The sequence below is a fragment of the Molossus molossus genome, unplaced genomic scaffold (genome assembly GCF_014108415.1).
Source record: "Molossus molossus isolate mMolMol1 unplaced genomic scaffold, mMolMol1.p scaffold_m16_p_5, whole genome shotgun sequence".
Classification (NCBI taxonomy): domain Eukaryota; kingdom Metazoa; phylum Chordata; class Mammalia; order Chiroptera; family Molossidae; genus Molossus; species Molossus molossus.
The window spans coordinates 94,294,561-94,321,711 of NW_023425388.1; the positions used below are offsets into that span (position 1 = coordinate 94,294,561).

The following is a 27,151-nucleotide window of genomic DNA, read 5'->3' on the forward strand; positions in this document are numbered from 1 at the left end:
AACAAAAAAAAAAAAAAAGGAAAAATATCCTTGGGTGAGAATTTAAAAAAAAAAGTGCTGAGTGAAGTGAGGTATCATCAGAATAAATATATAGTTAATTTATAAATAATAAAATTCAGGTGAAATTATTCAAAAATAAATCAGATCAGTGACACCCAAGTTTAGAGCTGATATAGGAGAAAAATTCATAAAATAAAAATAAGTTGTATGTATTGAAAAACCCCAAATACCAATACAAAATGTTAAAAGTTGACTTGAAGAAAAACTTTAGAAAATTAGGAGAACATACACAAAAAGAGAAAGAGAGAGAAGTGTAAGAAAACAGTATTAGAGATATCGATGATCATTCTGGGAATGTCGATATCTGAGAAATAGGAATTCCAGAGAAGCAGAATGAAAAAATGGAGCATTTGTAGAGAGAACAATGGTTCCCAAAGATGTCTATGCTTTAATTCTTAGAACTTGTGAATACATAACTATATACAGTTAAAGAGAAACTGCAGATGTGATTAAATTAAGGATTTAAAGACAGAGAGATTACCCTAATTATCCAGGGTCCGATGTAATGACAAGAGTCTTTAAGAAAGGAAGGTAGGAAGATCAGAGTCTGAGAATGTGATGACAGAAGCAGAAGTCTGACTGATTTGAGGAAGGAGCCATGGGCCACGGAAGGCGAGCAGCCTCTCAAAGCTGGAAAGACAGGAAAGTGTATTCTCCCTTATAGCATCCAGAACAAATACGCCATGGTGGACGACACCTTGATTTTAGGACTTCCAGTGACAGAAATGTAAGGTTATAACTTTGTGTTGGTTTGAACCACTAACACTAAGTGTTCATTAACTTGTTATAGTAGCAGTGGGAAATTCATAAAGTGAGAATGAAGTAACATTTCCATAAGGCAAAAGAACAGTGCTTTTATAATTAAATGAATCGCTTAAGTGGGAAGCATTTAGCGAAAAAAATAAAAAGAATCAACACAATTAGAAATATCACAAAATTTAGGAAAAAAGGTGTTAAAAGTTGCTAGGAGGAGGATTCAAAACAAAAGTTAAAGCTAAACTAGTCCTGGCCAGTTTGGCTCAGTGGTTGAGTGTCAGCCTATGTACCAGAGAGTCCTGGGTTTGGTTCCCACTAGGGGCACACACCAGAAAAAACAAACAAAACAAAACAAAAAGCAGCTAAACTAGCTATCTACAAAGGATCAGTTTTAAGATGTGCGTCATATTTCTCATAAGCATCATGGGATATTAGAGAGCGATAGAACATGCTTGTCTAGGAAAAATGTTTTTAAAATTGATATCTATTCTCGAGCAAAGCATTAATCAAGGTGAGGAATAAAGACAGTTTGAAATGTAAAAACTCAGAGATTTTACTCCCTGTAAACTCTTTCTTAAAGGAATACATAAAAGTTTATGTATCTGAGAATAAAGAAAATAGGTAATCCATGTACCAGATTCAGGAAACTAAAGAATAAACATTTCTGGATAACAGATAAGTAACAGTGTAGAAAGCAAACAAGTCAAAATAAAATAAGGAGTCAGTCAATAAGCTTTGAGAAAAACTTGGTCAAGAAGAAAATGAGCACCAGAATGATATAATAGGAAAGTTGAATGGTCTTAGCTATAAGACAAATACATATTAAAACATAAAATCTTGTAAAAAGTACACTCTACCCTCACAGTTATACTGGTCTTTAATTTTTTAAAATTATTACTATTTGTTTTGCTGTTGTTATTTGACCTTTTCTCTTCTTGCATATTTGAAGGATTTATAGAAAATAGGGATTTGGTCACATCAAGAAGCATAGACTAGTTGGAAAGTGGAGTTTTATTTTCATTTTCTTCTGCAAGGCAGAAATGGGTTTGAATGCAGGCCCTGGTTTTTAGTGAATATTGAGTCTGATACTGTCCTTACTGAGCTTTGTTTTTATAATCTCTAAGCTGGACAATAAATTGCAGTTCAGATACATAGATTAAAGGATTACTTTAAATGAGGTATCATGTAGAAGCTTCTATCATAATGTACACCTTTATTATATGCTTTTTGCCTTGCTCTCATACCTTTGGAAGCATACATGGGAGTCCTTTCACTATTCACTATCCTCAATAAAATCTGGGGGGGGGGGGGGCGTGTCTCACTTCAGTTCAGGCTAAGATTCTCTGTAGAGTCTCTTTAGAAGTAGCTCCTTTTCAAAGTCTAAAAGTTAAAAGCCAGCATTGATGGAAGATTCCTTTATTTTCAAGTAAAGATTTTTTTTTTTTTCCCCTGGCCAGGTGGCTCAGTTTTCTGGAGTGCTATCCCATACACAAAAAAGGTTTCAGGTTTAATTCCTGGTCAGGGCACCTACCTAAATTGCAGTTTTGATCTCTGGTTGGGGCATGTGCAAGAGACAACCAACCAGTCAATGTTTCTCTCTCACATCAATATATCTCTCTCTCCCTTCTGTGCTCTCTCAAATCAATAAATATATCCTCGAGTGAGGATTCAAAAAAATTTTTTTTTCCTTTTTGGCAGTTAACTTGCTTAGGAAACAGGAAGGAAAATCTTAAATTCTTTTACAGCTTGCTCCTTTTTACACCTACTCTTACTGCTTGCTGCCCAGGGAGTTTGAAAGAACATCCCAGGAGGCCTGACAGCATAGTTGCAAAATCTGTAGCAGTTGAAATGTCCAACCATTATTATAAACTTTTGGCTTTCAGTTGAGACTTTTGGAAATTTCAACATTACTTGCAGTTTCGGGAAGTATTTTTTCAGAACAAAAGTAAGGAATCTGAATTTCCACCAACCACAGCACACTCTTGTTTAGCTCTCCTATTTGTCTGACCCCTTAAGAAATAAAACATTTTTTTTGATGTGTTCTTCATCTTAAGTGTCCAATACAGTTTTTTTTTATTGATTAATTTTTGTTACAGATGTTTCTCCTTTTTCCCCCACTGATCCCCCTCCCCCGCCCCTTCCCCAGATTGTTGTCCATGTCCACTGTTCATGCATACATGCGTGTAAGTTCTGTGGTTCATCCCTCCCCCGCCTCCCCACTCCTTAGCCAAACAGAGAAAGACAAGTTTCATATGATCTCACTTATTTGTGGAATATAATGAACATAACAGTTTGAGGAATGGGGTAGTCCCAGAGACGCGGAAGCGGGGTACAGACCAATACAGTTTTTTTTAAGATGGTTCCTCCACAGAAGATATATCTAACATGGTGTTCCCAGTCATAACCATATCAAAGAAATTTTTGGGTTCATCAAATCAGATTTTATGAATATATGTACTTCAAATAGACATTTCTCTCCAGAAAAACCCAGGGTGATTTTTCTCTCCTATGAGCACTTCAATGGAGCACTGAGCCGGGGTAATCCCTGGCTTCCTGCCTCTTCACACTCACAGATGGACAGGATCCACTGTGGCAGGGGAGGGGTGTCCTCTCCTGCTTTCCTCGGTCAATTCCCAGGAAGAGGGCCCTCTTAATGCTATACTATTTTCAATTAACTTTTAATTTTTCAGATTCTGAATAATGCTTTGCTGTTGTAGTTTTTTCTCTTTTCCACAAGCATGCATGCACAAATACAGTGATTCCTCTCTGAGTCTCTTTTTTTTTCCATTTTTTGTTCAGATAGAGTGGGAGGGAGAGAGAGAAACATTGACGTGAAAGGGACACATCGAGTGGCTGCCACCCACATGACCCAACCAGGGCCGGGGACAAACTGCAACCAAGCCATGTGCCCTTAGCAGGAAACGAACCCAGGTCTCTCTGGACCGCAGACCGATGCTCTAACCGCGGAGCCAAACTGGCCAGGGCTCTTTGAGTCTTGATTACACACTGAACAAGAACATGGATGGATTTCTGCTTTCTGATTCTGCACGTCTGGAAATTGGAAATGCTACTCCATTCTTTTCTGGTTCTGCACATAAGGAGGTTGGAAATTGCCACTTGGTCCTAATAACAAGTAAAAAGCTGAACAGACAGAAAAATCACCCACTCCTCTTGCATCTGCCAAGGAGGGAAGGACATAGGGCAAGCCGCTCCCCCTGAGACTGGATAAACAGGTGAATACAGGGGGCCTTGGTTTATGGGAGCAGAAATTCACAAGTGGAAACCACTAATGGAACTCTGCTGGGCTAGGAAAACCTGAACTGGAATTGAAAAGTGTCTGGAGGCTCCGTGTGGACAAACCTGAGTTAAAACTCCAGGGGGCCTCTGTCATGGGGGTGGGGTGGGGCGCACAAATATTGTGACATTTACCCCTAGGAGCTTGACCAGATTATCACAGTAAATTATCTGAGAAAAATGTCCTATTTCCACAGGGGAATGCGAAGTGGAACTGTTTTGGGATAGCCCAGAGCACTCTGTTCTGCTTCTCAACGCCTGCCCTCTGGGGAAACTGGTGAAGAGAAACCTGACCTGCTGGGCTTTTAACAGAGCCTTGGTGACAGGAGGAAAGGGAATATCCACCTCCAGCCCCAGCAGCTGCAGCCATTCTCACCCACCTAAGGGGACTGAAAAGTACTGAGAAACACTGGTGAAGGTCACGGTCCAGAGACACAGGCTCACTAAACACTGACGTCTCATCACAGGACTAGTGAAGACTCCCTCCTCCTATCACCACCACAGAGCTAAAGGCTTATTTACAGCAGTTTCTTTACTCAGGACTTCATGTCCAGTGCTCAAGATAAATTACAAGGTATTTCGAAGGTCAAAAACACAATTTGAAGAGACAGCAAGTATTAGTACCAGAAATGGCAGGGATGTTGAAATAACCAAATCAAGAATTTAAAACAACTGTGCTTAATAAGCTGAGTTCTAGTGGATAAAGTAGATAGCCTGTAAAAACAGATAGACAATATAAGCAGAAATGAAAATCCTAAGAAAAGAAACAAACAATGACAAAAGAGCTAGAGAACAAAAACACTAACGGGATTTTAAAAAAGCCTTTGATAAGCTTATTAGTAGAAGGGATATGGCTGAGGAAAGCATCTCTGACTCAAAGGGTATATCAATAGAATCCCTGAAAACTGAAAAAGAAAAAGAATTAAGACTGAAAAAGACAGAATAAAATATCCAAGGATTGTGAAAAAAAAAAATCGGTGTACTCCACATGTATTAGAAATACCAGGAGAAAAAAGAGAGAAAGGAACAAAAGAAATATTTGAAGCAATGAGAATTTTCCCAAATTAATGTGAAACACTGAACCACAGAACTAGGAAGCTCAGAAAACACCAAGCAGAAAATGCCAAAATAAACCCACAACACCTCAGCATATTACTTTCAAATTACAGAAAATCAGAGAGAAAAGTTTCGAATCAGAGCAGCCAGAAAAATAAAAATACCTCACCTATAGAGGAACAAGGACAAATTACATTCGATTTCTCTTCAGCCACAGTGCAAGAGTGAAATGAAATATTTAAAGTGTTGAGGGAGAAAAAAATGACACTAACCTAGAACAATAATACCCCATGGAATTATTTTTCAAAAGTGAAGGAGAGGTGCTCTCCCTCTGGGGAGCAGACCCTCTGCTTTTCCTGTCCCCTGCCTCCCCCCGAGGCCTGTCACCTTTACCCTTCTCTCTGCTCAGCTCCATGGCCCCTTCTTTTCCTCTGTAACTTGTTTTCTAACCCATTTTTTCTATGACTCACTTCTGCCTCTGTGACTTTCTAAATAAATTTTCTCTTATACATTGAAAAAAAAAAGTGAGAAAAAAATCAAAACTTTTCCAGACAATCAAAAATGGAGGAAATGTGTTGCCAGTAGACAAGAACTGTTAAACAACAACCACACAACCATCACCTGCACCACTACCACCACCACAACAACAAACACTTCCATTGAGAAAAGAAAAATAACTAGGTCAGAAACTCAGATTTACACAAGGAAATAAAGAACATTGAAGAAGGAATTGGTGAAGGGAAAATAAAAACTTTTTTCTTATTCTTTATTGATCTAACAGATAAGTTTTTTCAAATTAATAGTAACAACGTTTCAACTGTATGTTTATCACATATATCCACTATGCATGTGTGTATATAAGTGAAATGAAAGAGTCATAATGCAAAGGAAGGGTGAAAGGGATTTGTATTATTTTGTTATTTTCAAGTACCCATGCTGCCCATGTCGTGGAATAATGCTACTTGACAGTGGACTTGCATTACTTATAAATGTATATTGCAAACTCTAAGGTAACCTCTTAAAAATGTTTTTTTTTTTTGTAATTTAGAATTTTTTTTCCTTTATTAATTTTAGAGAGAGAGAAAGGGAGAGGGAGAGAGAGATGAAAACATGAATGAGAGAGAACATTGATTGGCCACCTCCTGCATGCCCCCCACTGGGAATCAGGCCCACAACCTGGGCATGTGCCCTGACTGGGAATCAAACTGGTGACCTCTTGGTGCATGGGTTGACGCTCAACTGCTTAGCCATACTGGCCAGACAAAATGTTGTTTTTTAAGTAGAACTTATATGCTAATAAAGGAGAGAAAAAGAAAATGGGAATCATATAAAATTCTCAGTTAAAACCACAAACGGCAGAAAAGGAGTGTAAGATAAAAACTGGAGCAAAGGATAAGAACAACAAATAGAAACTAGGACCAGCTATTTTCTTCTTACTGATTTGTTTGCTAAGAAGTTGAGTTTTTGGACCAGGGGAAGAAAATGTAGTTCCCATACCTTAATGGAGTCTCTTAGTTTTGCATTAATTTAGATTGGCTTCCTCTGCCCTCCCTCTGTTTCTTGCATGTGCACTAGCTGATATCTTCTTTGTTAATCCTGCCCACTTTGTTATTGGGCCTTCTACATGCCTCTGAAACTAAAGCTTTAACGTTTGAACTTATGGATGTCATAGTCCTTCCAGGAACGTAGCCATCTCCCGCCTGGTTGGTTCAGCTTGCTCCCTGTTTCAGAAGGCTAACACATACATTCTGGGCCATGCATCTTCTTTGTCTTGACAAAAATTTACCTCATCCAACCAGTAAGGCTGCTCACAGACCTGGTGACTTCCAGTGTGGTCTCCCCCTACAAAACCAAGAAAGTCAACCATGCTGCTCCACCCTCTTTGCTAACTGGGCTGCCTCAGTGTTCAGAGCAGAATCATTCTTCCCAAATGGTCTCCATTGAAGGAGTGAGTCATGGCCCCTGAAATTAGTACTCTTTCAAATTATCTAATAGACTTTTTGCTCTCCCAGATTCAATTCAGAGAGGGAATACTGAGGCAGAAGTCAAGGTTCATTTCCCCCACCCTTGTCCATTTTCTGACTGACCTTCAGGGTCAGGGTGAAGTGTTATTTCACTTACACTTTGCCACCTTCCTTCTCAGAGTAACCTCAGGGGATCATGGTTGCTTCTCTAACTATTAGAAAAACACCTACTTTAACCCTTCATATATCAAATAAAAACTAAAGAAATCAAGTCAATCTTTATTTTTCTTTACTGTATTGGACATTAAGATTTCTGTCTTGTAAAATATTACTAATATGCTAATTATTTTCATATTATTTCTCTTTACATTTCTTCTGAAACACATTTTAACCTTCTCATCCTCCCGTGATTCCTATGGCCCTAGACCTCAGGTCAATGAATGTGATGGTTATATATGCAGAAGTGTAAATCATTAGCTGCATTGCCACTCTTATCTTACTTCTCTTCTGAAGTCAGATGCATATTCCAACTGTCCATCTAAAACTCCCCTAGGAAGTCCAATAATCAGTGCAGTCTTTATGCAAAACCCGGATTCCTTATGTTTTCCTCTACCGCTAAAACTCTCCTATAATCTCATTTATTATTATCATTTCTTACTCAGTAACCTATTCCAGAAACCACAGTCACTCTTGATTTCAACATTTCCTTACCTTCTTTCCCAATTAAGATATGTCTAAGTGCACCAACTATAGAATAATTTTCCCAAAGTCCTTAGGAAAAATGATTGACGTCTCTAAATGTAAGCTTCCTTTTTGTACCAAAAATATACTATTATGTAGGTCACAGATTGTTGGGAGAATTAAGAGAAAAAAAGATGGATATAAACATCTTGTTAGTGGTAGCAGTTACTCTTGTTTCTCCCCTCATGAACACCCACAGTCTTCTCCTTTCCTATAGGGTCTTTCGGTATTACTTTGAAGATTTGAGCAAAACGTGCAAGATTCTTCATCACCAGCCATCATCTTTAACACTCTGAGCACTCTTCATTTTCCTCACTAAGTGTCTGTCGTGCCTTGCTTTTCACAATTAGGTGTGCTCCCCACTCTTCTTCTCACTGCTTAAAATGCACTGTACTCACTTTGCAACTTTGGCATTTACTCTCCTCATAACCTTGGGAAAATATCATAATCTCTCTTGGCCTCTGTTCCCTAAGATCAAAGATAGATATAAAAATAAAACTGAACTCATGGAAGCTTCCTGAGATCAAACCAAATAGTACATATTGATACTACAAATAGTCTGGCTTTTTGTTAGGGTCCACTGTATGCTAGCCACTAACTAAAGACTGCATTATTAATTACTATTCATTATTATCATTATCATTATCAGCAGCAGTAGCAACACCTTTCCAGAGAGCTTACTTAACCTTCAGGAGAAGTTAAAATATCATCTTATCTGCAAACACTGTTCCATGGTGGTCTGTTCATTCACAGTATTGTGGTGTCTTGTGCAATCTCGTGTTCATTTCCTCTGAGTTTCTCAGCACCTTGGAGGCAGAGACCATGACAATCATCTTTATATTTTCAGTATCTTGTCAATGATTGTATATAGTAGGTGCTCAATAAAGAGTTGCTGAAGGAAGAAGAACAAGAAAATAATAAAATTTACTGTGTTCTTAGGTGTGTGACAAATTGTTCTAAGATCTCCTATGTATTAATACATTCAATTCTCCGGTAGCCCTCTAATGAGATAGTTTTGTTATTCCCATTGCACAGCTGAGAAACTGAGAGGTGGAAAAGTTAGGTAACTTGATCATAGCCAAAAACCAAGGTTATTTGGCTGCAGAGTCTATAATTAACTTTAATGCTATATAACTTTCCCTGGGCAAGAAGGAAGATGGAGAGACAGAGGATGAAATTGGATGATCTCTAAGGTCCTTCCTGTTTAACATTCTGTGATCCCAGGATTTCTCTTAATGTCTTTGAATCTAATAAATGCAGAAATAATATATAAATAAATTACTTCTTCAGAAGTTCTATAAAAGGTTCTAACTATTCATGTTTATTCACTAGGCATATCTAGTCTGATAAAATTACTGTTTCATATTAATTAACCATAGCATGCCTACTCATACTCTCACCTACTTATAATTTTACTCAGGTTAATGGTTATGTTTTAAATGGAATCTATTAGAAGTCATCTTGAAATTGGAATTTTATAATTTTCAAAGTTTAAGCTCTGACTGCCTTCATCTCACACAAAAGCTTTACTTCAGTCTGGCTATGCTAGATTTACACATTTGAAAACACACTTCATTCAGGTAGGTGCTCCCGGAAAGATTGTTGTGTAGGCAGGTATTTCTTTTAGGGTTTTAACCAGCTTCCATATACCTGAAAAGAGGGGACCTAGGAACACTTCATGTTTGTTAATACAACTATTGTAGAAGTAATGAAGGTAGACAGACTATATGGTAGAGAAAGTTGAGAGAGATGGCATTCCATGGAAGGAAGAGATGCCAATGAAGAGTGGATTACCACTGTGGGCAACTGGGGCTCAGTCCTGCTGGATACTCTCAAAATTGTTTCTCTGTAGCTAGAGCCTTTACCATAATTCCTGTCCACTGTTGTTGAGGGTTGTACTCAAAGGGTATTAATTACCCCACACTTCCAAGCTGCCCTCCTTGTGTGCAGAGTGAGTGAGCTTCCTGTAACTTCCACAAAGGCTATAAAGCAGAAAACGGAGAAGCAGGCACTAGGACTGGGACGCTGCCAGAGTGCACAGGAGCTCTCCACAAATGCAGGTGAAATTTTAGGTTGAATTAGGGACCTTAAGAGAACCCCCATATCACCCAGTGCAGCATCCCTTTTCAGGCTCTGAAATGTTACTGCCCCACATTAATTTCAATTTTTTTCACAACTCTTCAAAGTTTCGGTTGGCCACAACCTCTTGAAAAAACAAGAATTTAAAACAGATTTAGTATAGCAAGCTACAGTTCCTGCTAGAGTAGTGGGTTCCAAGGCCATAAATAATATTCATCTCTCTTCTCTACCACCCATTGATTAACCCTGGCTGGTGTCGCTTAGTTGGTTGAGCATCATCCCATGCACTAAAGGTCACCGGTTCGACTCCCTGGTCAGGGCACATGGCCGGGTGGCAGGTTGGCACATAATGGGAGGCAATGAATCGATGTTTCTCTCTCACATTGATGTTTCTCTCTCTCTCTCTCCCCCTCTCCCTTCCTTTCTCTCTAAAATTGATTAAAACATATTTTTTAAAAATCCCAACAATTAGAGAATGGAGATCTTTGTAGAGCCATTTGTCTACCCCAGAGAGATTGTGTCCTTAAATAGTAGGAGGTAGTTTGGAGACAGGTTAGAGGATTATAAATAAGAGAAATAAATTCATTCTTTTAACAGATATTTATTGAGTAAGCACTTCTCTCTAGTATTCTGGTTTAAAACTTTAGATTTTGAGCAATAGGGTGACATTGAATAACATTAAGTAAAAGAGTGATGGTATAAAATATCTGCTTTAGGGTTGTTAAGCTGCTGCTACCAGGCTATGGGGCAAAGCTGAAGTAGAAGAGAAACTAATGATTTCTTCTTTTTTAAAACTGCAGTTTAGGGCCAAGAGATAGGGCCTGCTTTTGGAAACTGGCAATGGGAAGAGAAAAGAAAGGATGACTTTGAGAAATGGTACAAAAACATAACTGACTGGACTTTCTGGCTGTTATAAAAGGCATGAAGGGGATGATGGCAATGCATAACTGGGAGAATTTGAGGAATAGCAAAATGCTCGTTACAGTATCTCTGATTCAAGAAGAATGAAGCAATGTCCCAAAATCTCTGAACTGGCATGCTTGAATAGAGGCACCATGTTAGCCAGAAACAACAATATACATAACTAATGGACACAGACAATAGTGGTGTGAAGGCAGGCAGGGGCGGGAGTGGCGGGAGAGATGGAGAAGAAGGAGGGGGCGGTGGGGCAGAGGAAAGGGAACATCTGTAATACTTTCAACAATAAAGATAACTTTTCTAAAAAAAGTAAAGCACCACTTTTTTTTTTTTTAACTGATTCATTTTTTAAGGGAGAAAGAGAGTGAGAGAAAGAGAAACATTAATTTGTTTTTCTACTTATTTATACATTCATTGGTTGATTCTTGTATGTGCCCTGACCAGGGATCAAACCTGAAACCTTCGCTATATTGGGACATTGCTCTAACCAACTGAGCTGACTAATTCATTGAGAGCATGCTGAGAGATGTGGTGGGGAGAGGCAGGCTAGGTTGGTGGGTGAAATGATTGAGCTAGAAGATAATAAAGAGGAAAAACTTATGGACACTGACAACAGTGTGGTGATTGCCCAGGGTTGGGGGATGGAGCTGCAGGAGAGTATGGGGGAATAAATGGTGATGAATGGAGACTTGACTGGAGTGGTAAAGACAAAATGCAGTGTACAGATGATGTGTAGTAGAATTGTCCTCCTGAAATCTGTAAAAGTTTGTTAACCAGTGTCACCCCAATAAACTCAATAAAAAGTAAAAGTAAAAGAACTAAAAGGAATAAGTATCAAAACTCACCAATTTTTCATTCTCATTTCATTATTCTTTTTCTTTGCTGTTGCAGGCTGTCAAGATGGACATCACCTGTCACAGTGCGTTTTCCATCAGCTGGACTTAACCACCAGTAAATGTAAAAATAACCAAGCTATTCAAGTTTCATAACAATTCAGGTTTATTTGCAGGAACACAATGTCATCTTCCAACAAACATATCAGCAGAGATTATAGTAAAGTGTGGGCCTAAAGTGTTAAGAAATGATTTGAGTTAAGAACAGTTTTGAACCAATTAAAGAGTACAGGCTGTGATTAAGTCAATCCTGCCACTAAAGAAGGATCGACATTTTTCTTACACATACTCAAATGTTGTCTCCTCTACTGCATGAACCAGACACATAATGATGCAACAATGGACTAGACACAGAGTAGGCCACATATGGTGGACATTTGCTCGAATATCCCCGCATAGGCGATTTTTTTTTAAGCCTTAGGAACTTATTCATTCAAATCCATACCTTGGAGGAGATTTTATTGCTTCAGTTCTCCTACTTAAAACTAGTTTTTATTTCTAGATTAATTTAATAGACAGAACACAACAATGTTGATCGTCACAAAAAATGCTTGTGTCAAACACTTTGTCTCCTTAATTCTTAATACTTTGTGTATTTTTAAAAGAATTTAAATTCATGTGTGTCTTATGCATTTACATTTAACTCATTAAATTTATCTTAACTTAGAGACCAATAGACTCAGGATATTGTTTATTTGCCTTTGAAGCACTTTTTATTAGGAAACAATTGCATATTCACTGGTATAGTTAATATTAGATACCCAGGTGTTTAGTTTTACAAGTATATAAATAGCTCTATCTAGAACATCCATGTTTGTCCTTATGTCTTGCTTCCCCTGGCCTATTAACACAATGGTAATCATCCTCATTATTATCATCAATTGTAGAACTATTATTATCTTATTATTTAATATTATTATTGTTATAAACTTCATAGTAACATTATTGGTATTATAAAAATACCTATAAATTTTGTCAAGATGGTGGGTAGGTAAACTTTCTCCCATAACCACATCAAAATTAAAACTAAACTACAACACAACCATCATTCAGAACTGCCTGACATCAAGCTGAATGGAAGTCCTACAACTCTACGAAATTAAAGAAGCAGCCACACAAAGACTGGTAGGGGGGAAGAGGCGGGCTGGTCCCACACCCACGTGTGGCAGATAAAAATCAGGAGGACATCTTGGCTGGGAAGGTCCTCCCTGAGGAGTGAGGGGTCCCTATCCCACACCAGTTGCCCAGTTCAGGGTTCCAGTGCCAGGAAGAGAAGTCCCCATTACCTCTGGCTGGAAAATCAGTGGGAACTGAGTGGAGCCCCAGGCAGCTCCCCTTAAAGGGCCCGTGCACAGATTTACTGGGATTTGCTTCTTCTGAACTCAGAGGGAAGACAGATTGAGGGGCACCAGAGACATGCAGGAAAGAACTGAGTTGTTGGCCTCGGGGTAAGGGCAGGAGTGGCAGCTTTCTCCTAGACAGACATGCTGGCAGAGCCCATTGTTCCTTTGGTGAGTACTTCTCCCTCAGGGCAGGCAGAGAGCCGTTATATCTGGAACTCCACCAACCTGGTCCACACTGTTTGCCCTGTCCTGGAGATTCCCTGAGGTCTCGCCCCACCGAACTTTCAGGCTCACCCAAGCTGTTTCCAAAGGATTTACCATAGGAGTTACCTGTCTTGGATCCTGCTTCGGTGTTTCCTAAAATCTCTCAAATAAGCAGCATCTGGTCTCAGGGAGCTCCATACCTCTCATTAAGGGGCCCCAGGCCTGGCAATAGAAATAGCCAGCATTGGTTCACAACTTGGCTTTTCCTGGACACCTCCAAGCCCAGCACAAAAAGAAGCCATCGACAGATCACTTTGTACCTGATGCCTGGTGGCCCCAGATAAAACACAGGCAGTGGCTAACCTTGCCCCAGAGCCAGCACACTCAGTGGACAGCTTCAGACCACATCAAAACACCACTCCCCTACTACCTCCATAAGTGATACACACAATGAGTGAACTCAGTGGGTACCAGAGCCCTGATAAAGTAAGTCATAAGTCTTGCTCTGTGTGGTAGGCCTCTACATGGCTGATCCTACAAGGTAGGAAAAGGCCAGTGGTCAATGGGCACAGCCAATTCTTGCAGCTGATCTGCCTGAGTAAATCCTTTCCATTGACATGCCAACAGCAATCAAAACTCAAATACAACAGAAGGGGATACAGTCCACACTAGGGGTGCACCTCAAGGGTCCAGCTGGGGTAATAAGGAAGACTGTGCCACTGGATTCTATAGGACACCTACAACAGTAGGCCACCCTACAAAGCCTAGGAGGCATAGCAACTCTGCCTAATATATAGACACAATTACAGGGAAGCCGCCCAAATGAGTAGACAAAAAAACATGTCTCAAATGAAAGAACTGAACAAAACTCCAGGAAAAAACTAAACAAAATGGAGATAAGCAATCAATCAGATGCAGAGTTGAAAACATAGGTTATAAGGTTGCTCAAGGAACTTGGTGAGACATTTAAGGGACTTATTGAGACCTTCAGAAAACTTAAGGAGACCTCCAAGGAACTTAGTGAGAACATCAACAACATAAAAAAGGACCAGTCGGAAATGAAGGATGCACTAACTGAAATAAAGAATAATTTACAGGGAATCAATAGTAGAATAGGTAAAGCCAAAAAAATCAAACCATTGATTTGGAATATGAGGAAGCAGAAAACACCCAACCAGAACAGCAAGAAGAAAAAAGAATCCCAAAAAAATGAAGATAGTGTAAGGAGCCTCTGGGACAACTTCAAGTATGCCAATATTCACATCATAGGGATGCCTGAAGGAGAAGAGAGAAAGCAAGACATTGAAAACCTATTTGAAACAATAATGACACAAGACTTCCCTAACTTGGTGAAAGAAACAGACATACAAGCCCAGGAAGCACAGAGAGTCCCAAACAAGGTGAACCCAAAGAGGTCCACACCAAGACACATCATCATAAAAATGCCAAAGGTTAAATGCAAAAAGAGAATCTTAAAAGCAATGAGAGTAAAGCAGTCTGTTACCCACAAAGGATCTCCTACAAGACTGTCAGTTGAGTCCTCTTTTCTCCACACCCTCGCCAACACTTGTTTGATGATTTGTTGATGGCAGCTGTTCTGACAGGTGTGAGGTGATACCTCATTGTTGTTTTAATTTGCATCTCTCTGATGATTAGTGATGTTGAGCATTGCTTTATATGTCTCTTAGCCATTTGTATGTCCTGTTTGGAGAGGTGTCTATTTAGTTCCTCTGCTCATTTTTTAATTGGGTTCTTTGTCTTCCTTTTGTTGAGTTGTATGAGCACTCTCTATATATTGGAAATTAACGCCTTATCTGATATATCATTGGCAATGATGCTCTCCCATACAGTGGGTTTCCTTTTCATTTTGATGATTGTATCTTTTGCTGTGCAGAAGCTTTCGAGTTTGATGTAGTCCCATGTGTTCATTTTCTCCTTTGTTTCTGTTGCCTTAGGTGATGTATCAGTGAAAATTCTGCTACATATGCTGTCTGAAATATTGTTGCTTACATTTTCTTCTAGAATTTTTATGTATTCACAAGTTACATTTAAGTCTTTTATTCATTTTGAGTTTATTCTCATGTATGGTGTAAGTGGTGTTCTAGCTTCCTCTTTTTGTAAATAACTGTCCAATTTTTCCAACACCATTTATTAAAGAGACTATCTTGACTCCACTGTATGCTCTTGCCACCTTTGTAAAATATTGATTGAGCATATTGTCTTGGTACACTGCTTGTGGGAATGCAGACTGGTACAGCCACTGTGGAAAACACTATAGTGTTATCTCAAAAAGTTAAAAATTGAACTGCTGTTTGACCCAGTGATCCCACGTCTAGGAATATACCTTAGGAAACCTGAAACACCAATCAGAAAGAAAATATGTACCCCTATGTTCATAGCAGCACTATTTACAATATCTAAGATCTGGAAATAACCCAAGTGTCTATAAGTACATGAGTTGATTAAAAAGGGTGGTACATGTACACAATGGAATACTATGCAGGTATAAGAAAGAAAGATCTCTTATCCTTTGAGATGGCATGGAAGGACCTGGGGAGTATTATGGTCAGAGAAACAAGCCAAGCAGAGAAATACAAATATCACTTGATCTCACTTATTTGTGGAATATAATGAACTAAACAAAGTGCTGAAGAAAACTAACCCAGAGACATAGAGGTGGGGTACAGACTGACAAGCCTCAGAAGAGGGGGTTGAGTGGGAGAAGAGATAAACCACAAAACTTACATGCATGTATGCATGACCAATGAGCATAGACAACAAAGCTGGGGATGGGGTGGGGCGGGGGGGGGTAGAGGGTGTCAATGGGGAAAAAATGAGAAACATCTGTAACAGAAACAAGTTAATAAATAAAAAAATTAAAAAAAAAAAAAAACCCGTCAGTTGAATTCTCAAAAGAAACTTTGCAGGCCAGAAAGAAGTGACAAGAGATATTCAAGTTGATGAAAAGCAATGACCTACAACCAAGATTACTCTATCCTGCAAAGCTATCATTTAGAATATATGGACATATCAAGAGTTTCCCAGTCTAGAAAAAGCTAAAGGGATTCATCACCACCAAACAAATATTGCATGAAATGTTGATGGGTCTTCTTGAAGGAGGACAAAAATATGAACAATATAATGGCAATTAATACATATCTATCAACAATTGAATCTACAAACAAAATGAGCAAGCAGAACAGAAACAGACTTATAGATACAGAGAACTTTTTGTTGCTTGCCTGATGGGTGGGGGTTGGGGGGATGGGTGAAAAAGACAAAGAAATTAAGAAGTACAAATTGGTTGTTAGACTGATGAACCTCAAAGAAAACGGGGGAGGGAGAGTGAGATGAGATAAACCAAAAAACTTCTATGCGTATATGCATAACCAATGGACACATACAATAGTGTGGGGAAGGCAAGGAGGGGTGCGGGATTGGGGAGGAGGGGGTCAATGGGGAAAAAAGGAACAAACATCTGTAATACATTCAACAATAAAGATGAGTTAAAAGAATAAAAATTAAAATTAAAAAAATAAATAAATACCTATATTTTTATAACATCTTCATTTACAAAATGATTTGACCTCATTCATGTTTACTTAAATACTTGTTTGGTAAAAGATTTTCAGATTTTGTAGTCCATTCACCTACTTTTTTTCTGAATAACTATCAGGCAGAGAAAATTTTTCAATTGTTTATATCCTTTGAAAAGCTTTTCTTTAGTCCATTTGTCCTTTTTTTTTTTTTTTTTTTTGCCTTTATGACTTTGAGTGTGCTATTCACCTCCCTTACCTAGTTCAGCCTTCTCTGTTCAAATCGTATAATAGATTTGAATACAAAATAAAACTCATATCTCTCTGAAATATTTCATTGTTGAATCCAAATGTTCTGTTCTACTGACTCCATTTATTGCTTCTTTATAACTCTGGACACTACATTATTTATTTTTCTGAATTACAGCCTGTTACAGATCTTTAGTATTTTTAACTAACCTTGTAGATGTGTGCTCTAAAACCCAGCAGAGCCCCAGCCATCTTCTCAAGTCATGTTCATGGTATTTTCTTCTCTCATGTCTTCTCATTGTGCTCAGTTCTAATTGCTACAACTTACAATCTCAATGAATGTGGCTGGTTTGTTATAAATTTTCACTTTATTATGTGGCATATGTTGCTTGTTTCCTATATGAAAACTACAAGGTAAATAGAAGTGGATTTTGACCATTCTCTTTTTATTTCTTATTTTAATTTTTTAGTACCATATTATTATTTTATTTTTTATATTTAATTAATTTTTGTTACAGATGTTTCTCCTTTTTTCCCCACTGAAACCCCGCTCACCCTCCCTCTCTGCCCTGTCCCCAGCTTTGTTGTCCATGTCCATTGTTCATGCATACATGCATATAAGTTCTGTGGCTTATCTCTCCCCCACAACCTTCTCTTCTGGGGATTGTCAGTCTGTACCCCACTTCCATGTCTCTGGGACTATCCCATTCCTCAGACAGTTATGTTCAGTATATTCTACAAATAAGTGAGATCATATGATACTTGTCTTTCTGTGTTTGTTTTGTTTTGCTTAGGATAATACATTCCAGGTCCATCCATGTCATTTCAAAGTATAAGAGATTTTTCTTTCTTACAGCTGCATAGTACTCCATTTGTCTAATGATGGACATTTGGGTTGTTTCCAGATCTCAGCTATTGTAAATAGTGCTGATACAAACATGGGGTACATATATTCTTTCTGATTTGTGTTTCAGGCTTCTTAGGGTATATTCCTAGAAGTGGGATTACTGGGTCAAATGAAAGTTCAATTTTTAATTTTTTGAGGTGACAGCATATTGTTTTCCATAGTGGCTGCACCAGTCTGCATTCCCACCAGCAGTGAACTAGAGTCCCCTTTCTCCACACCCTTGCCATCACTTGTTGTTTGATGATTTGTTGATGGCAGCCATTCTAACAGGTGTGAGGTAATACCTCATTGTTGTTTTAATTTGCATCTCTCTGATGATTAGTGATGTTGAGCATTTCTTCATATGTCTCTTAGCCATTTGTATGTCCTATTTGGAGAGGTGTCTATTTAGTTCTTCTGCCCATTTTTTAATTGGGTTCTTTGTCTTCCTTTTTTTGAGTTGTATGAGCATTCTATAGATTTTGGAAATTAAACCCTTTTCAGATGTATAATTGGCAATTATGCTCTCCCATATAGTAGGCTTCCTTTTCATTTTGGTGGTTGTTTCTTTCACTGTGCAGAAGCTTTTGAGTTTGATGTAGTTCCATGTGTTCATTTTCTCCTTTGTTTCTGTTGCCTTAGGTGATGTATCAGTGAAAATTCTGCTGCATATGATGTCTGAAATTTTGTGGCCTACATTTTCTTCTAGAATTTTTATAGATACATGAGTCACATTTAAGTCTTTTATCCATTTTGAGTTTATTCTTGTGTAAGGTGTAAGTTGATGGTCTAGTTTCATTTGTTTGCATGTAGCTGTCTTATTTTTTCATCACCATTTATTTAAAAGGCTGTCTTTACTCCACTACATGCTCTTGCCACCCTTGTCAAATATTAATTGAGCATAATGACTTGGGTCCATTTTTGGGTTCTCTATTCTGTTCCATTGATCTATCTCCTGTTCTTGTGCCAGTAACAGGCTGATTTGATTATAGTGGCTTTGTAGTAGTATAACTTGAAATCTGGTCATGTGATCCCTCCTACTTTGTTCTTCTTTTTCAAGATTGTTGTGGCTATTCGAGGTTTTATTTTGTTCCATATGAACTTTTGAAATATTTGTTCTAGTTCTGTGAAGTGTGTCTTTGGTATTTTGATGGGGATTGCATTGAATCTATAGATTGCTTTAGGCAGTATGGACATTTTATTGATGTTAATTCTTCCAATCCATGAACAAGGTATGTGCTTCCACTTTATTATATTATCCTCTATTTCTTTTTTCAATGTCCTGTAGTTTTCTGCGAATAGGCCCTTAACTTCTTTGGTTAAGGTTAGTCCTAAGTATCTTAATTTATTTGCCAGGATGGCAAATGGGACTGTTTTTTTAGTTTCTCTTTCTGTGAGTTCATCATTGGTGTATAAAAATGTCATCGAATTCTTGACATTAATTTTGTATCCAGCTACTTTGCCAAATTCATTTATAAAGTCTAATAGATTTTTGATGGAGTCTTTGGGGTTTTCTATGTATAATATCATGTCATCTGTGAATAATGACAGTTTCAATTCCTCCTTTCCAATTTGGATCCCTTTTATTTTGTCTTCTTGTCTGAGTGCTGTGGCTAAGACTTCCAGTACTCTGTTAAATAAGAGTGGCAAAAGTGGGCATCCTTGCCTTGTTCCTGTTCTTAAGGGAAATGCTTTTAGTTTTTGCCCATTGAGTATGATGTTGGCTGTAGGTCTTTCATATATGGCCTTTATTATGTCAAGGTATGATTCCTCTATTCCCAAATTGCAGAGCGTTTTTATCAGAAATGGGTGCTGGATTTTGTTGAAGGCTTTTTCAGCATTTATTGATATAATCATGTGGTTTTTATCTTACATTTTGTTTATGTGGTTTATCACATTTATTGACTTGCGAATATTGTACCAGCCTTGCAACCCTGGGATGAATTCCACTTGGTCATGGTGAATAATTTTTTGATATATTGCTGAATTCAATTTGCTAGTCTTTTGTTCAGGACGTTGGCATCTATGTTCATCAGGCATACTGGCCTGTAGTTTTCTTTCTTTGTAGTGTCTTTTTATGGTTTTGGAATTATAATTATGCTCACCTCATAAAACGAGTGGGGAAGTCTTTTTTCTTGAATTTTTTGAAACAGTTTGAGGAGAATTGGTGTTAGTTTTCTTTGAACGTTCGGTAAAATTGCTCTGTGAAGCCATCCGGGCCTGGGAGAGTCTTGATTACATCTTCAATTTCCTGAGTTGTTACTGGTCTCTTCAAGTTTTCGATCTCCTCCCGGTTCAGTTTTGGGAGACTATTTGTTTCTAAAATTTGTCCATTTTGCTTAGAATGTCAAATTTGTTGCCATATAATTGTTCATAATATTTGTTCACTATCCTTTGTATTTCTGTGGTGTCAGTTATTATTTCTCCTCTTTCATTTCTGATTTTCTTTATTTGGGTTGTCTCTCTTTGTTTCTTGGTGAGTCTAAGGGTCCATCAATCTTGTTTATCTTTTTAAAGAACCAGCTCTTTGTTTCATTGATCCTTTGAATTGGATTTGGTCTCCATGTCATTTATTTCTGTTCTGATCTTTACTATTTCCTTTCTTCTACTTGCTCTGGGTTTTTTTTTTGTTGTTGTTGTTGTTTGTTTGCTTTTTAGTTCTTTAAGTTATGAGGTTAGATAGTCTGTTAGAAATTTATCTTGCTTCTTGAGGTAGGCCTCTAGTGCTATGAACTTCCCTCTCAGAACTGCTTTTGCTTCATCCCATAGATTTTGTGTTGTTGTGTGTTCATTTTCATTGGTTTCCAGGAAGTTTTTAATTTCTTCCTTGATCTCCATGGTATCCCATTAATTGCTCAATAACATGCTATTTAGCCTTCATGTTTTCAATGGTCTTTGAATGTTCTTGTTGCAATTGATTTCTAGTTTTATGCCATTGTGATCTGAGAAGATGCTTGATATGATTTCAATCTTCTTGAACTTGTAGAGACTTATTTTGAGCCCTAAAATGTGGTCTATCTTTGAGAATGTCCCATGTTCACTTGAGAAGAATGTGAATTCTGCAGTTTTGGGTTGTAATTCTCTGTAGGTATCTACTAAATCCATTTGATCTAGCACTTCATTTAGAGTCTGTGTTTCCTTGTTAAATTTTTTGTCTAGAGGATCTATCCAGTGGTGTCAGCGGGGTGTTGAAGTCCTGTGCTATGATTGTATTGCTGTTGATTTCTTTTTTGAAGTCCTCCAGAAGATTTTTAATATATATTGGTGCTCCTACATTGGGTGCATATATGTTTATCAAGGGTATATCTTCGTGTTGAATATATCCTTTCAATATTATGTAGTGGCCTTCTTTGTCTCTAGTTATGGCCTTTATTTGAAATCTACTTTATCAGATATGAGTATTGCTACCCCAGCTCTTTTTTGCTTTTCGTTTGCTTGAAAGATTTTTTTCCATCCCTTCACTTTCAGCCTATGTGAGTCTTTTGTTGTGAGGTGGGTCTCTTGTAAACGACATATATTTGAGTCATGCTTTCTTATCCAGTCAGCTACTCTGTGTCTTTTTATTGGAGCATGCAATCCATTCACATTTAAGGTGATAATTGATATGTAATTATTTATTGCCATTTTTGTTTAGTGTGGTTCTATTTTTCTTTCTATTTCTTCTATTAATTACAGCAGTCTTTTTAGCATACCTTGCAGTGCTGGTTTGGTGTTAATATATTCTCTTACCTTTTTTTTTGTCTGGGAAGCTCTTTATTTGACCTTCTATTTTGAATGATAGCCTTGCTGGAAAGAGTAGTCTTGGTTTTAGATCCTTGTTTTTCATGACCTTGATTACATCATGCCATTCCCTTTTGGCCTATAGTGTTTCTGTTAAGAACTCAGCAGAGAGGCTTATGGGGTTTCCTTTGTAGGTGACTGTTGTTTATCTCTTGCTGCCTTTAGGATTCTCTCTTTGTCTTTAATTTTTGGCATTTTAATTACTATGTGTCTTGGTGTGTGCCTCTTTGGGTTCTCTTACTTGGGGCTCTCTGTGCTTCTTGATATTGAATGCCTTCTTTCTTTACTAAGTTTGGAAAGTTTTCTGTCACTATTTCTTCAAATATTGTCTGTAACCCTTGCCCATTTTCTTCCTCCTCAGGGACTCCTACGATGCAAATGTTATTATGTTTTCCGTTGTCTCACAGTTCTCTTAAGCTATCTTCCTGTTTTTTAATTGTTTTTTCCTTTTGGTTTTCTGATTGGTAGATGTTTTTCTTCCCTGTCTTCTAATTCAGTGATCCGGAACTCAACTTCCTCTACTTTGCTGGTTAGTTCTTCCAATGTGTTCTTTATTTCTGCTATGTCATTCTTCATTTCCACTTGGTTGGTTTTCAGTGTTTCTGTATCTTTACTTATAGTGCTGAAGTCCTTACTCATGCTGTTGAGATTCCTCAAGATCATGGCTCTGAACTGTATCTCTGATAATTTGCATAACTGTATTTCATTTATCTCATCTTAGGTAGAGTTCTCTTGTTCTTTTGCAATTTGTTTTTTTGTTTCACCATTTTGGCTATCTCGGTGGGTTTTGGAGCCTGTCAAATTTTCCCTGTAGGTGTTGGTGTTCTGCTGTTTGTGGCTCCCTCTACTAGATTTGGATGAGACTCGATGGGCCCACCTTAAACACCACTGTCAAGTCTTACTTTCCTGGGTAGATTTGCAAGCCTAGGAAAGGTTCAGTTATCCTCTAGCTTTTTCCTGGAGGCTAGTAGTCTCAGTTACTCAGGACCTTGGAATGTAGCCCTGGTGTTCTGCATAAGAGGATTTCCAGAGGGTGGGATAGGCTAGTTGTTAATGAGCCTCAATTTGCATTTCTTTGCCTCACCTGGAAAAGGGTGAATTTCCTAGGAAGGGGTTGCTGCTCTTCCCCACAGCTCTAGAAGCACACTGGCCACCGTCCTTTTTGGCAGCAACTCAGCAAAAACACTGAGTGCTCTCCAAATCCCATGTGTCCCCACTGAATTCTAGCCCAGTCGGCCCTCCCTCTGCCAGAGCCCCAGGTAAGTGGCTGTGGCTATTTTAGAGCTCTGTCCCGGCTCTTTGCACTGTGGAGTGGGCTTAGTCTTTATTCCCATAGGGTGCTGCTCACAGCTAAGACTGCTGCTGTTCGTGGGCTCCCAGCTCACCACCCTCTTGCACTTCTGCAGATCCTACCAGTATCCCTGGTTATATGGTCTTGTCCTGCTGCTTTTCTGTTGCTTTTTTTCTGAAGATTTGTCTTTATTTTAGTTGTAATTCCTGTTTGGTCCTGGGAGATCGTCTGTGTAGCTTTCATTCACTCTGTGGCCATTTTTACATCCTCTAAGCCTATCTTGTGTGCAGCTGAGTCACATAGGACTCTCTGGTGCTCCCCCACAGGTAACTGGATCGCACAGTCCCTGCTGGATCGCACAGGCCTCTCTGGTGCCCAGCACCCCACAGATCCCACAGGCGGGCAGCTGGATTACACCAGTCCCTCTGGGGCTTCAGCTTCCCACTGCTCTTGTGGGCCACTGGGTCGCACAGGCCTCTGTGGAGCCCCAGGTCTCACTGCTGGTGGCTGGGGAATGCTGCTGCCCTGTGGGGCTCAACTCCTGCTCAGCCTGTGCTGTAGTTTTGGGGGATGGGTCTCAGCTGCTGGTCTGTGCTTCTGTTGCCTAGGGACGGATGTCTGCTCCCCAGCCTCTGTTGCTGGGGTATATCTAGACTCTGGTTGGGCTGGTACTTGGGGGATGGTGCCAGGCTCCCTGTTGTCCTTGGCTTCCACAACTGGCACCCTGGCAGCTCCACTACTGTGCACTGGTCTGTGTTGACACAGAGTGTCCACTGCTCCGATGGTACCAGGTGCACTGGTGGCTCAGGTTGCTGGGCCCTGGCCGCTCCCACTGCCTCCTGCCAGGGACGAACGACCTTTGTCTTTTTAGCATTTTGCTGTGAGTCTGGGCTTTTCAAAAAATTATTTTTTATTTTACTTAATCCTTACCCAAGGATATTTTTCATTGATTTTTAGATTAAGTGGAAGGGAGGAAGGGAGAGAAACATCGATGTGAGAGAGACACATTGATTGGTTGCTTCCTGCATGAACCCAACCAGGACCAGGGACTGAACCTGCAACCCAGGTATGTGCCCCGGATCAGATCAGGAATCCAACTCAAGATCCTTTGATCTGTGGACTGCCATTTCCAACCTCTGAACCAAAGTGGCCAGGGTTCAAAACAATTTTTTTTTAATTTACTTAGGATGTTGTAACCATAGTGCCCTCAAGAAGGACGAGTGGTAAAAAAGACCTTAATCAAAACTCCCAGGAATAAAATATTGTTTATCTACAAAATAGATAATGACAGACCACAGCTAGCAGGGCATTGGTGAGGTTTGTGCTGGAAGCTGGCAAGGAAGGAAGAAAGTCAGCCTCTCCCTCAGACACTGTCAGTTTGGGGAGCAGATGTGGACAGTCCAACGCTGTGAAAAGTGACAGGATGAAGGTAAAAGAGAAGAGGCAGGCATCTCAGTCTAGTTCAGAAGAAGCACTTTGGAGAGATCTCAAAGTCAGGCAGATTGTGCAAGGCAGGCATTAGAATAGGCAGAAGGAAAGCCTTTATTTAATAGACATTTATGTAATACCTGTGCTAATTACTGTTTCAAGCACCTTACAAGTATTCTTTTTCAATCCTTATAACTATCCCATGAGTTAGCACTATGACTATTTTAATTTTACAAGTAAAGCACAAAAAAAGCGAATTACTTAAGCTCAACAGCAGGCACAGCCTGAATTTAAATCCAGGCAGTGTGCCTCCAGGGCCCTGTTCTTCATCCCTACAGCAGGCTTCAAACAAGGAATGCACATACTCATGAAAGAGCAACACAGTCAGAGAAGAAAAAGTGAGTTAGCCTTGCCTAAGTGCAAGTTAACGCTCAAGAATAAATGTGAAGGATGTCACATTAAAAAACAAACAAACAAACAAACAAACAACAAAAAAAAACAGGACTTTATCTCAAATGAATTATTGTAACCACTGAAATGACAGTGTTTTATTTCACTATTAGAAAGAATACTCTCTAGCATTATGGAGTATGGTATAGTAGATGATTGGAATGGACATAGAACAGGGTGGAGGTACTTGCAATTACACTAGGGGGAAAAATGATGAAAATATGGTGGGAGGGGAGCTGAAGCTCATGAGAGTCATTCTGACCATTGACATTTGAAGACTTGGTAAGCTGTTGGGGTTGGACAACAGAGAGACAGTCATGTGTGGGATGAATCATCTGAGTTTCTGATTAGGGAAGGTTTGGGGATGGGGGCTGAGAATTCGCAGATCTGCTAGTGCTGGTTTCTGTAGCCCCAAAGGAGGCATCTTTGAGGTATGGGGACTGAAGCTCCAGCATGCCGCCCCTGGTGGAGGGGCTTGCTGGAATTTATGGCTACATTACCAGCTTTATAACTGTCACCAACCAAACTGATAGAAATGAAGAATAATCTCTTTAATAAAAAGAAAAACAGGCAGTTATCACTAGCTCTCCGAACTGAGAAGATTGAAATTAAACACTTTGGGAAAACAGACATGGGTACTATGTTTATGATGAATAAAAACACTGCAACTCCTTACAGTTTTGCCATGCATTTAAGAGAGTGGTACTGTGCCCAGGCCAGGTGTGACTCTGTCGGTTGGAGCATCCTCAGCTAAACCAAAACATTTGGTGTTCAGTTCCAGTTGGGTGAGTAAGGGAGGCAACAGATTGATGCTTCTCTCTCACATTGACGTTTCTCTCTCTCCTTCTACTTTCCTCTGTCTAAAATAAAAACAAAACAAACAAAAAACACATCCTCGGGTGAGGATTGAAGAAAAGAGTGATCCTGTATGAAGTATATTCTGGCTCTTGTGGATGGAAGGCCATGAGACATGTATAAGCCTTTGACCAAGTCCTGTGCAATTAAACTTCTTAGTTTCAGAGCTCATGATCCAGGGGAAATTAATGAGGCTTACTGGCACTCTCGTGCCATGACGACGAGCTGTAAGACAGAGGGGGGATTCCAACATGTGTGGTCAGAACTCTAAGTTTCTGTAATTGCTGGAACCTTCTGCTCTGATGTAGTTTCAGATAAGAGACTTGATGAGTGGATGCCAATGAAAAAGAACCTACATTCTTTCACAAAAGATGCTCTTGCTTTCATTTATAAAGATCTTCTATTTGAAATTCTGGAAGTTGGTGCAAAAGTGGCATTAGGAATATTTCAATCTAACAAGTATAAAATGGATTTCATAAAAGAGAAGCCATTTTAGAACCCTGAGAGAGGAGTCAAGCTACACAGACCTGGAAACATTAGGGACGTGAGTGAGGGCCCTTTTGTTCTAAGAACAAGTATTTGTTTCTAGTATGACATATTAGCCATTCGCAATGCTCAAGCCAAACAGACAAGTCTTATTTGAAGATCTCAGGGTTTTCTTCCTGTTAAGTTAGGGGCACATTTTACATTATGGGATAAGCTATTGGAAAGGTCTCAGAAAATGGTAACTGGAGATCACACTAAACCTATGGAGAAAAGTGCATCTACTTAATAACTTCCTAAAATTTAAACATGTATAGTAATTAAAATAACATTTTTCTGTGTAAAACATTAAAGAGATAGGAGGAAAAAATCAAACATTAGCGAATGTTCATGATAATATGAAGAGAAAAATTATGTAGATTTCAAAACTGTGTATTTTAAATTATCCTTAAAAAATGTGTAAATCTACACACAAAAGCTCTGGTGAAAAGAAAAGAACAACTATACATTGTGAATGGTAACATTTTTTAGTAGAATTTAACAATTTTCTCTTGTATTTTCTAAATTTTCTGCAATGAACATAAATTAGTTATATTTCCATTTAGCTAAAAGTAAATGTTACTGGAAATATTTTTAACAGCGTTCTTACTTAATGTTAACTAGTACAATCTTCCTTGAAAACAAAATAAACTACTAACTAAAAAATAGATGCTTCATTAACTTTGGATCAGGAATTCTCCTCTTAGGACACTATTTTCAAGTAATATATAATTCTCACATGTTTGTTTATAAATATATTTATTATTGTGCTATTTATGATACTAAAATCTTGGCATCAACAATAGTTGTTGAAATGAATTACAGTGCAAATGTGTGGATGCATAT

General features: G+C 38.7%; 1 pseudogene; it reads left to right on the forward strand.

The window, feature by feature from the left end:
- The first annotated feature begins 743 nt into the window (after nt 1-743).
- Nucleotides 744-26,555, forward strand: LOC118617010 (annotated as a pseudogene).
- The last annotated feature ends 596 nt before the right edge of the window (nt 26,556-27,151 follow it).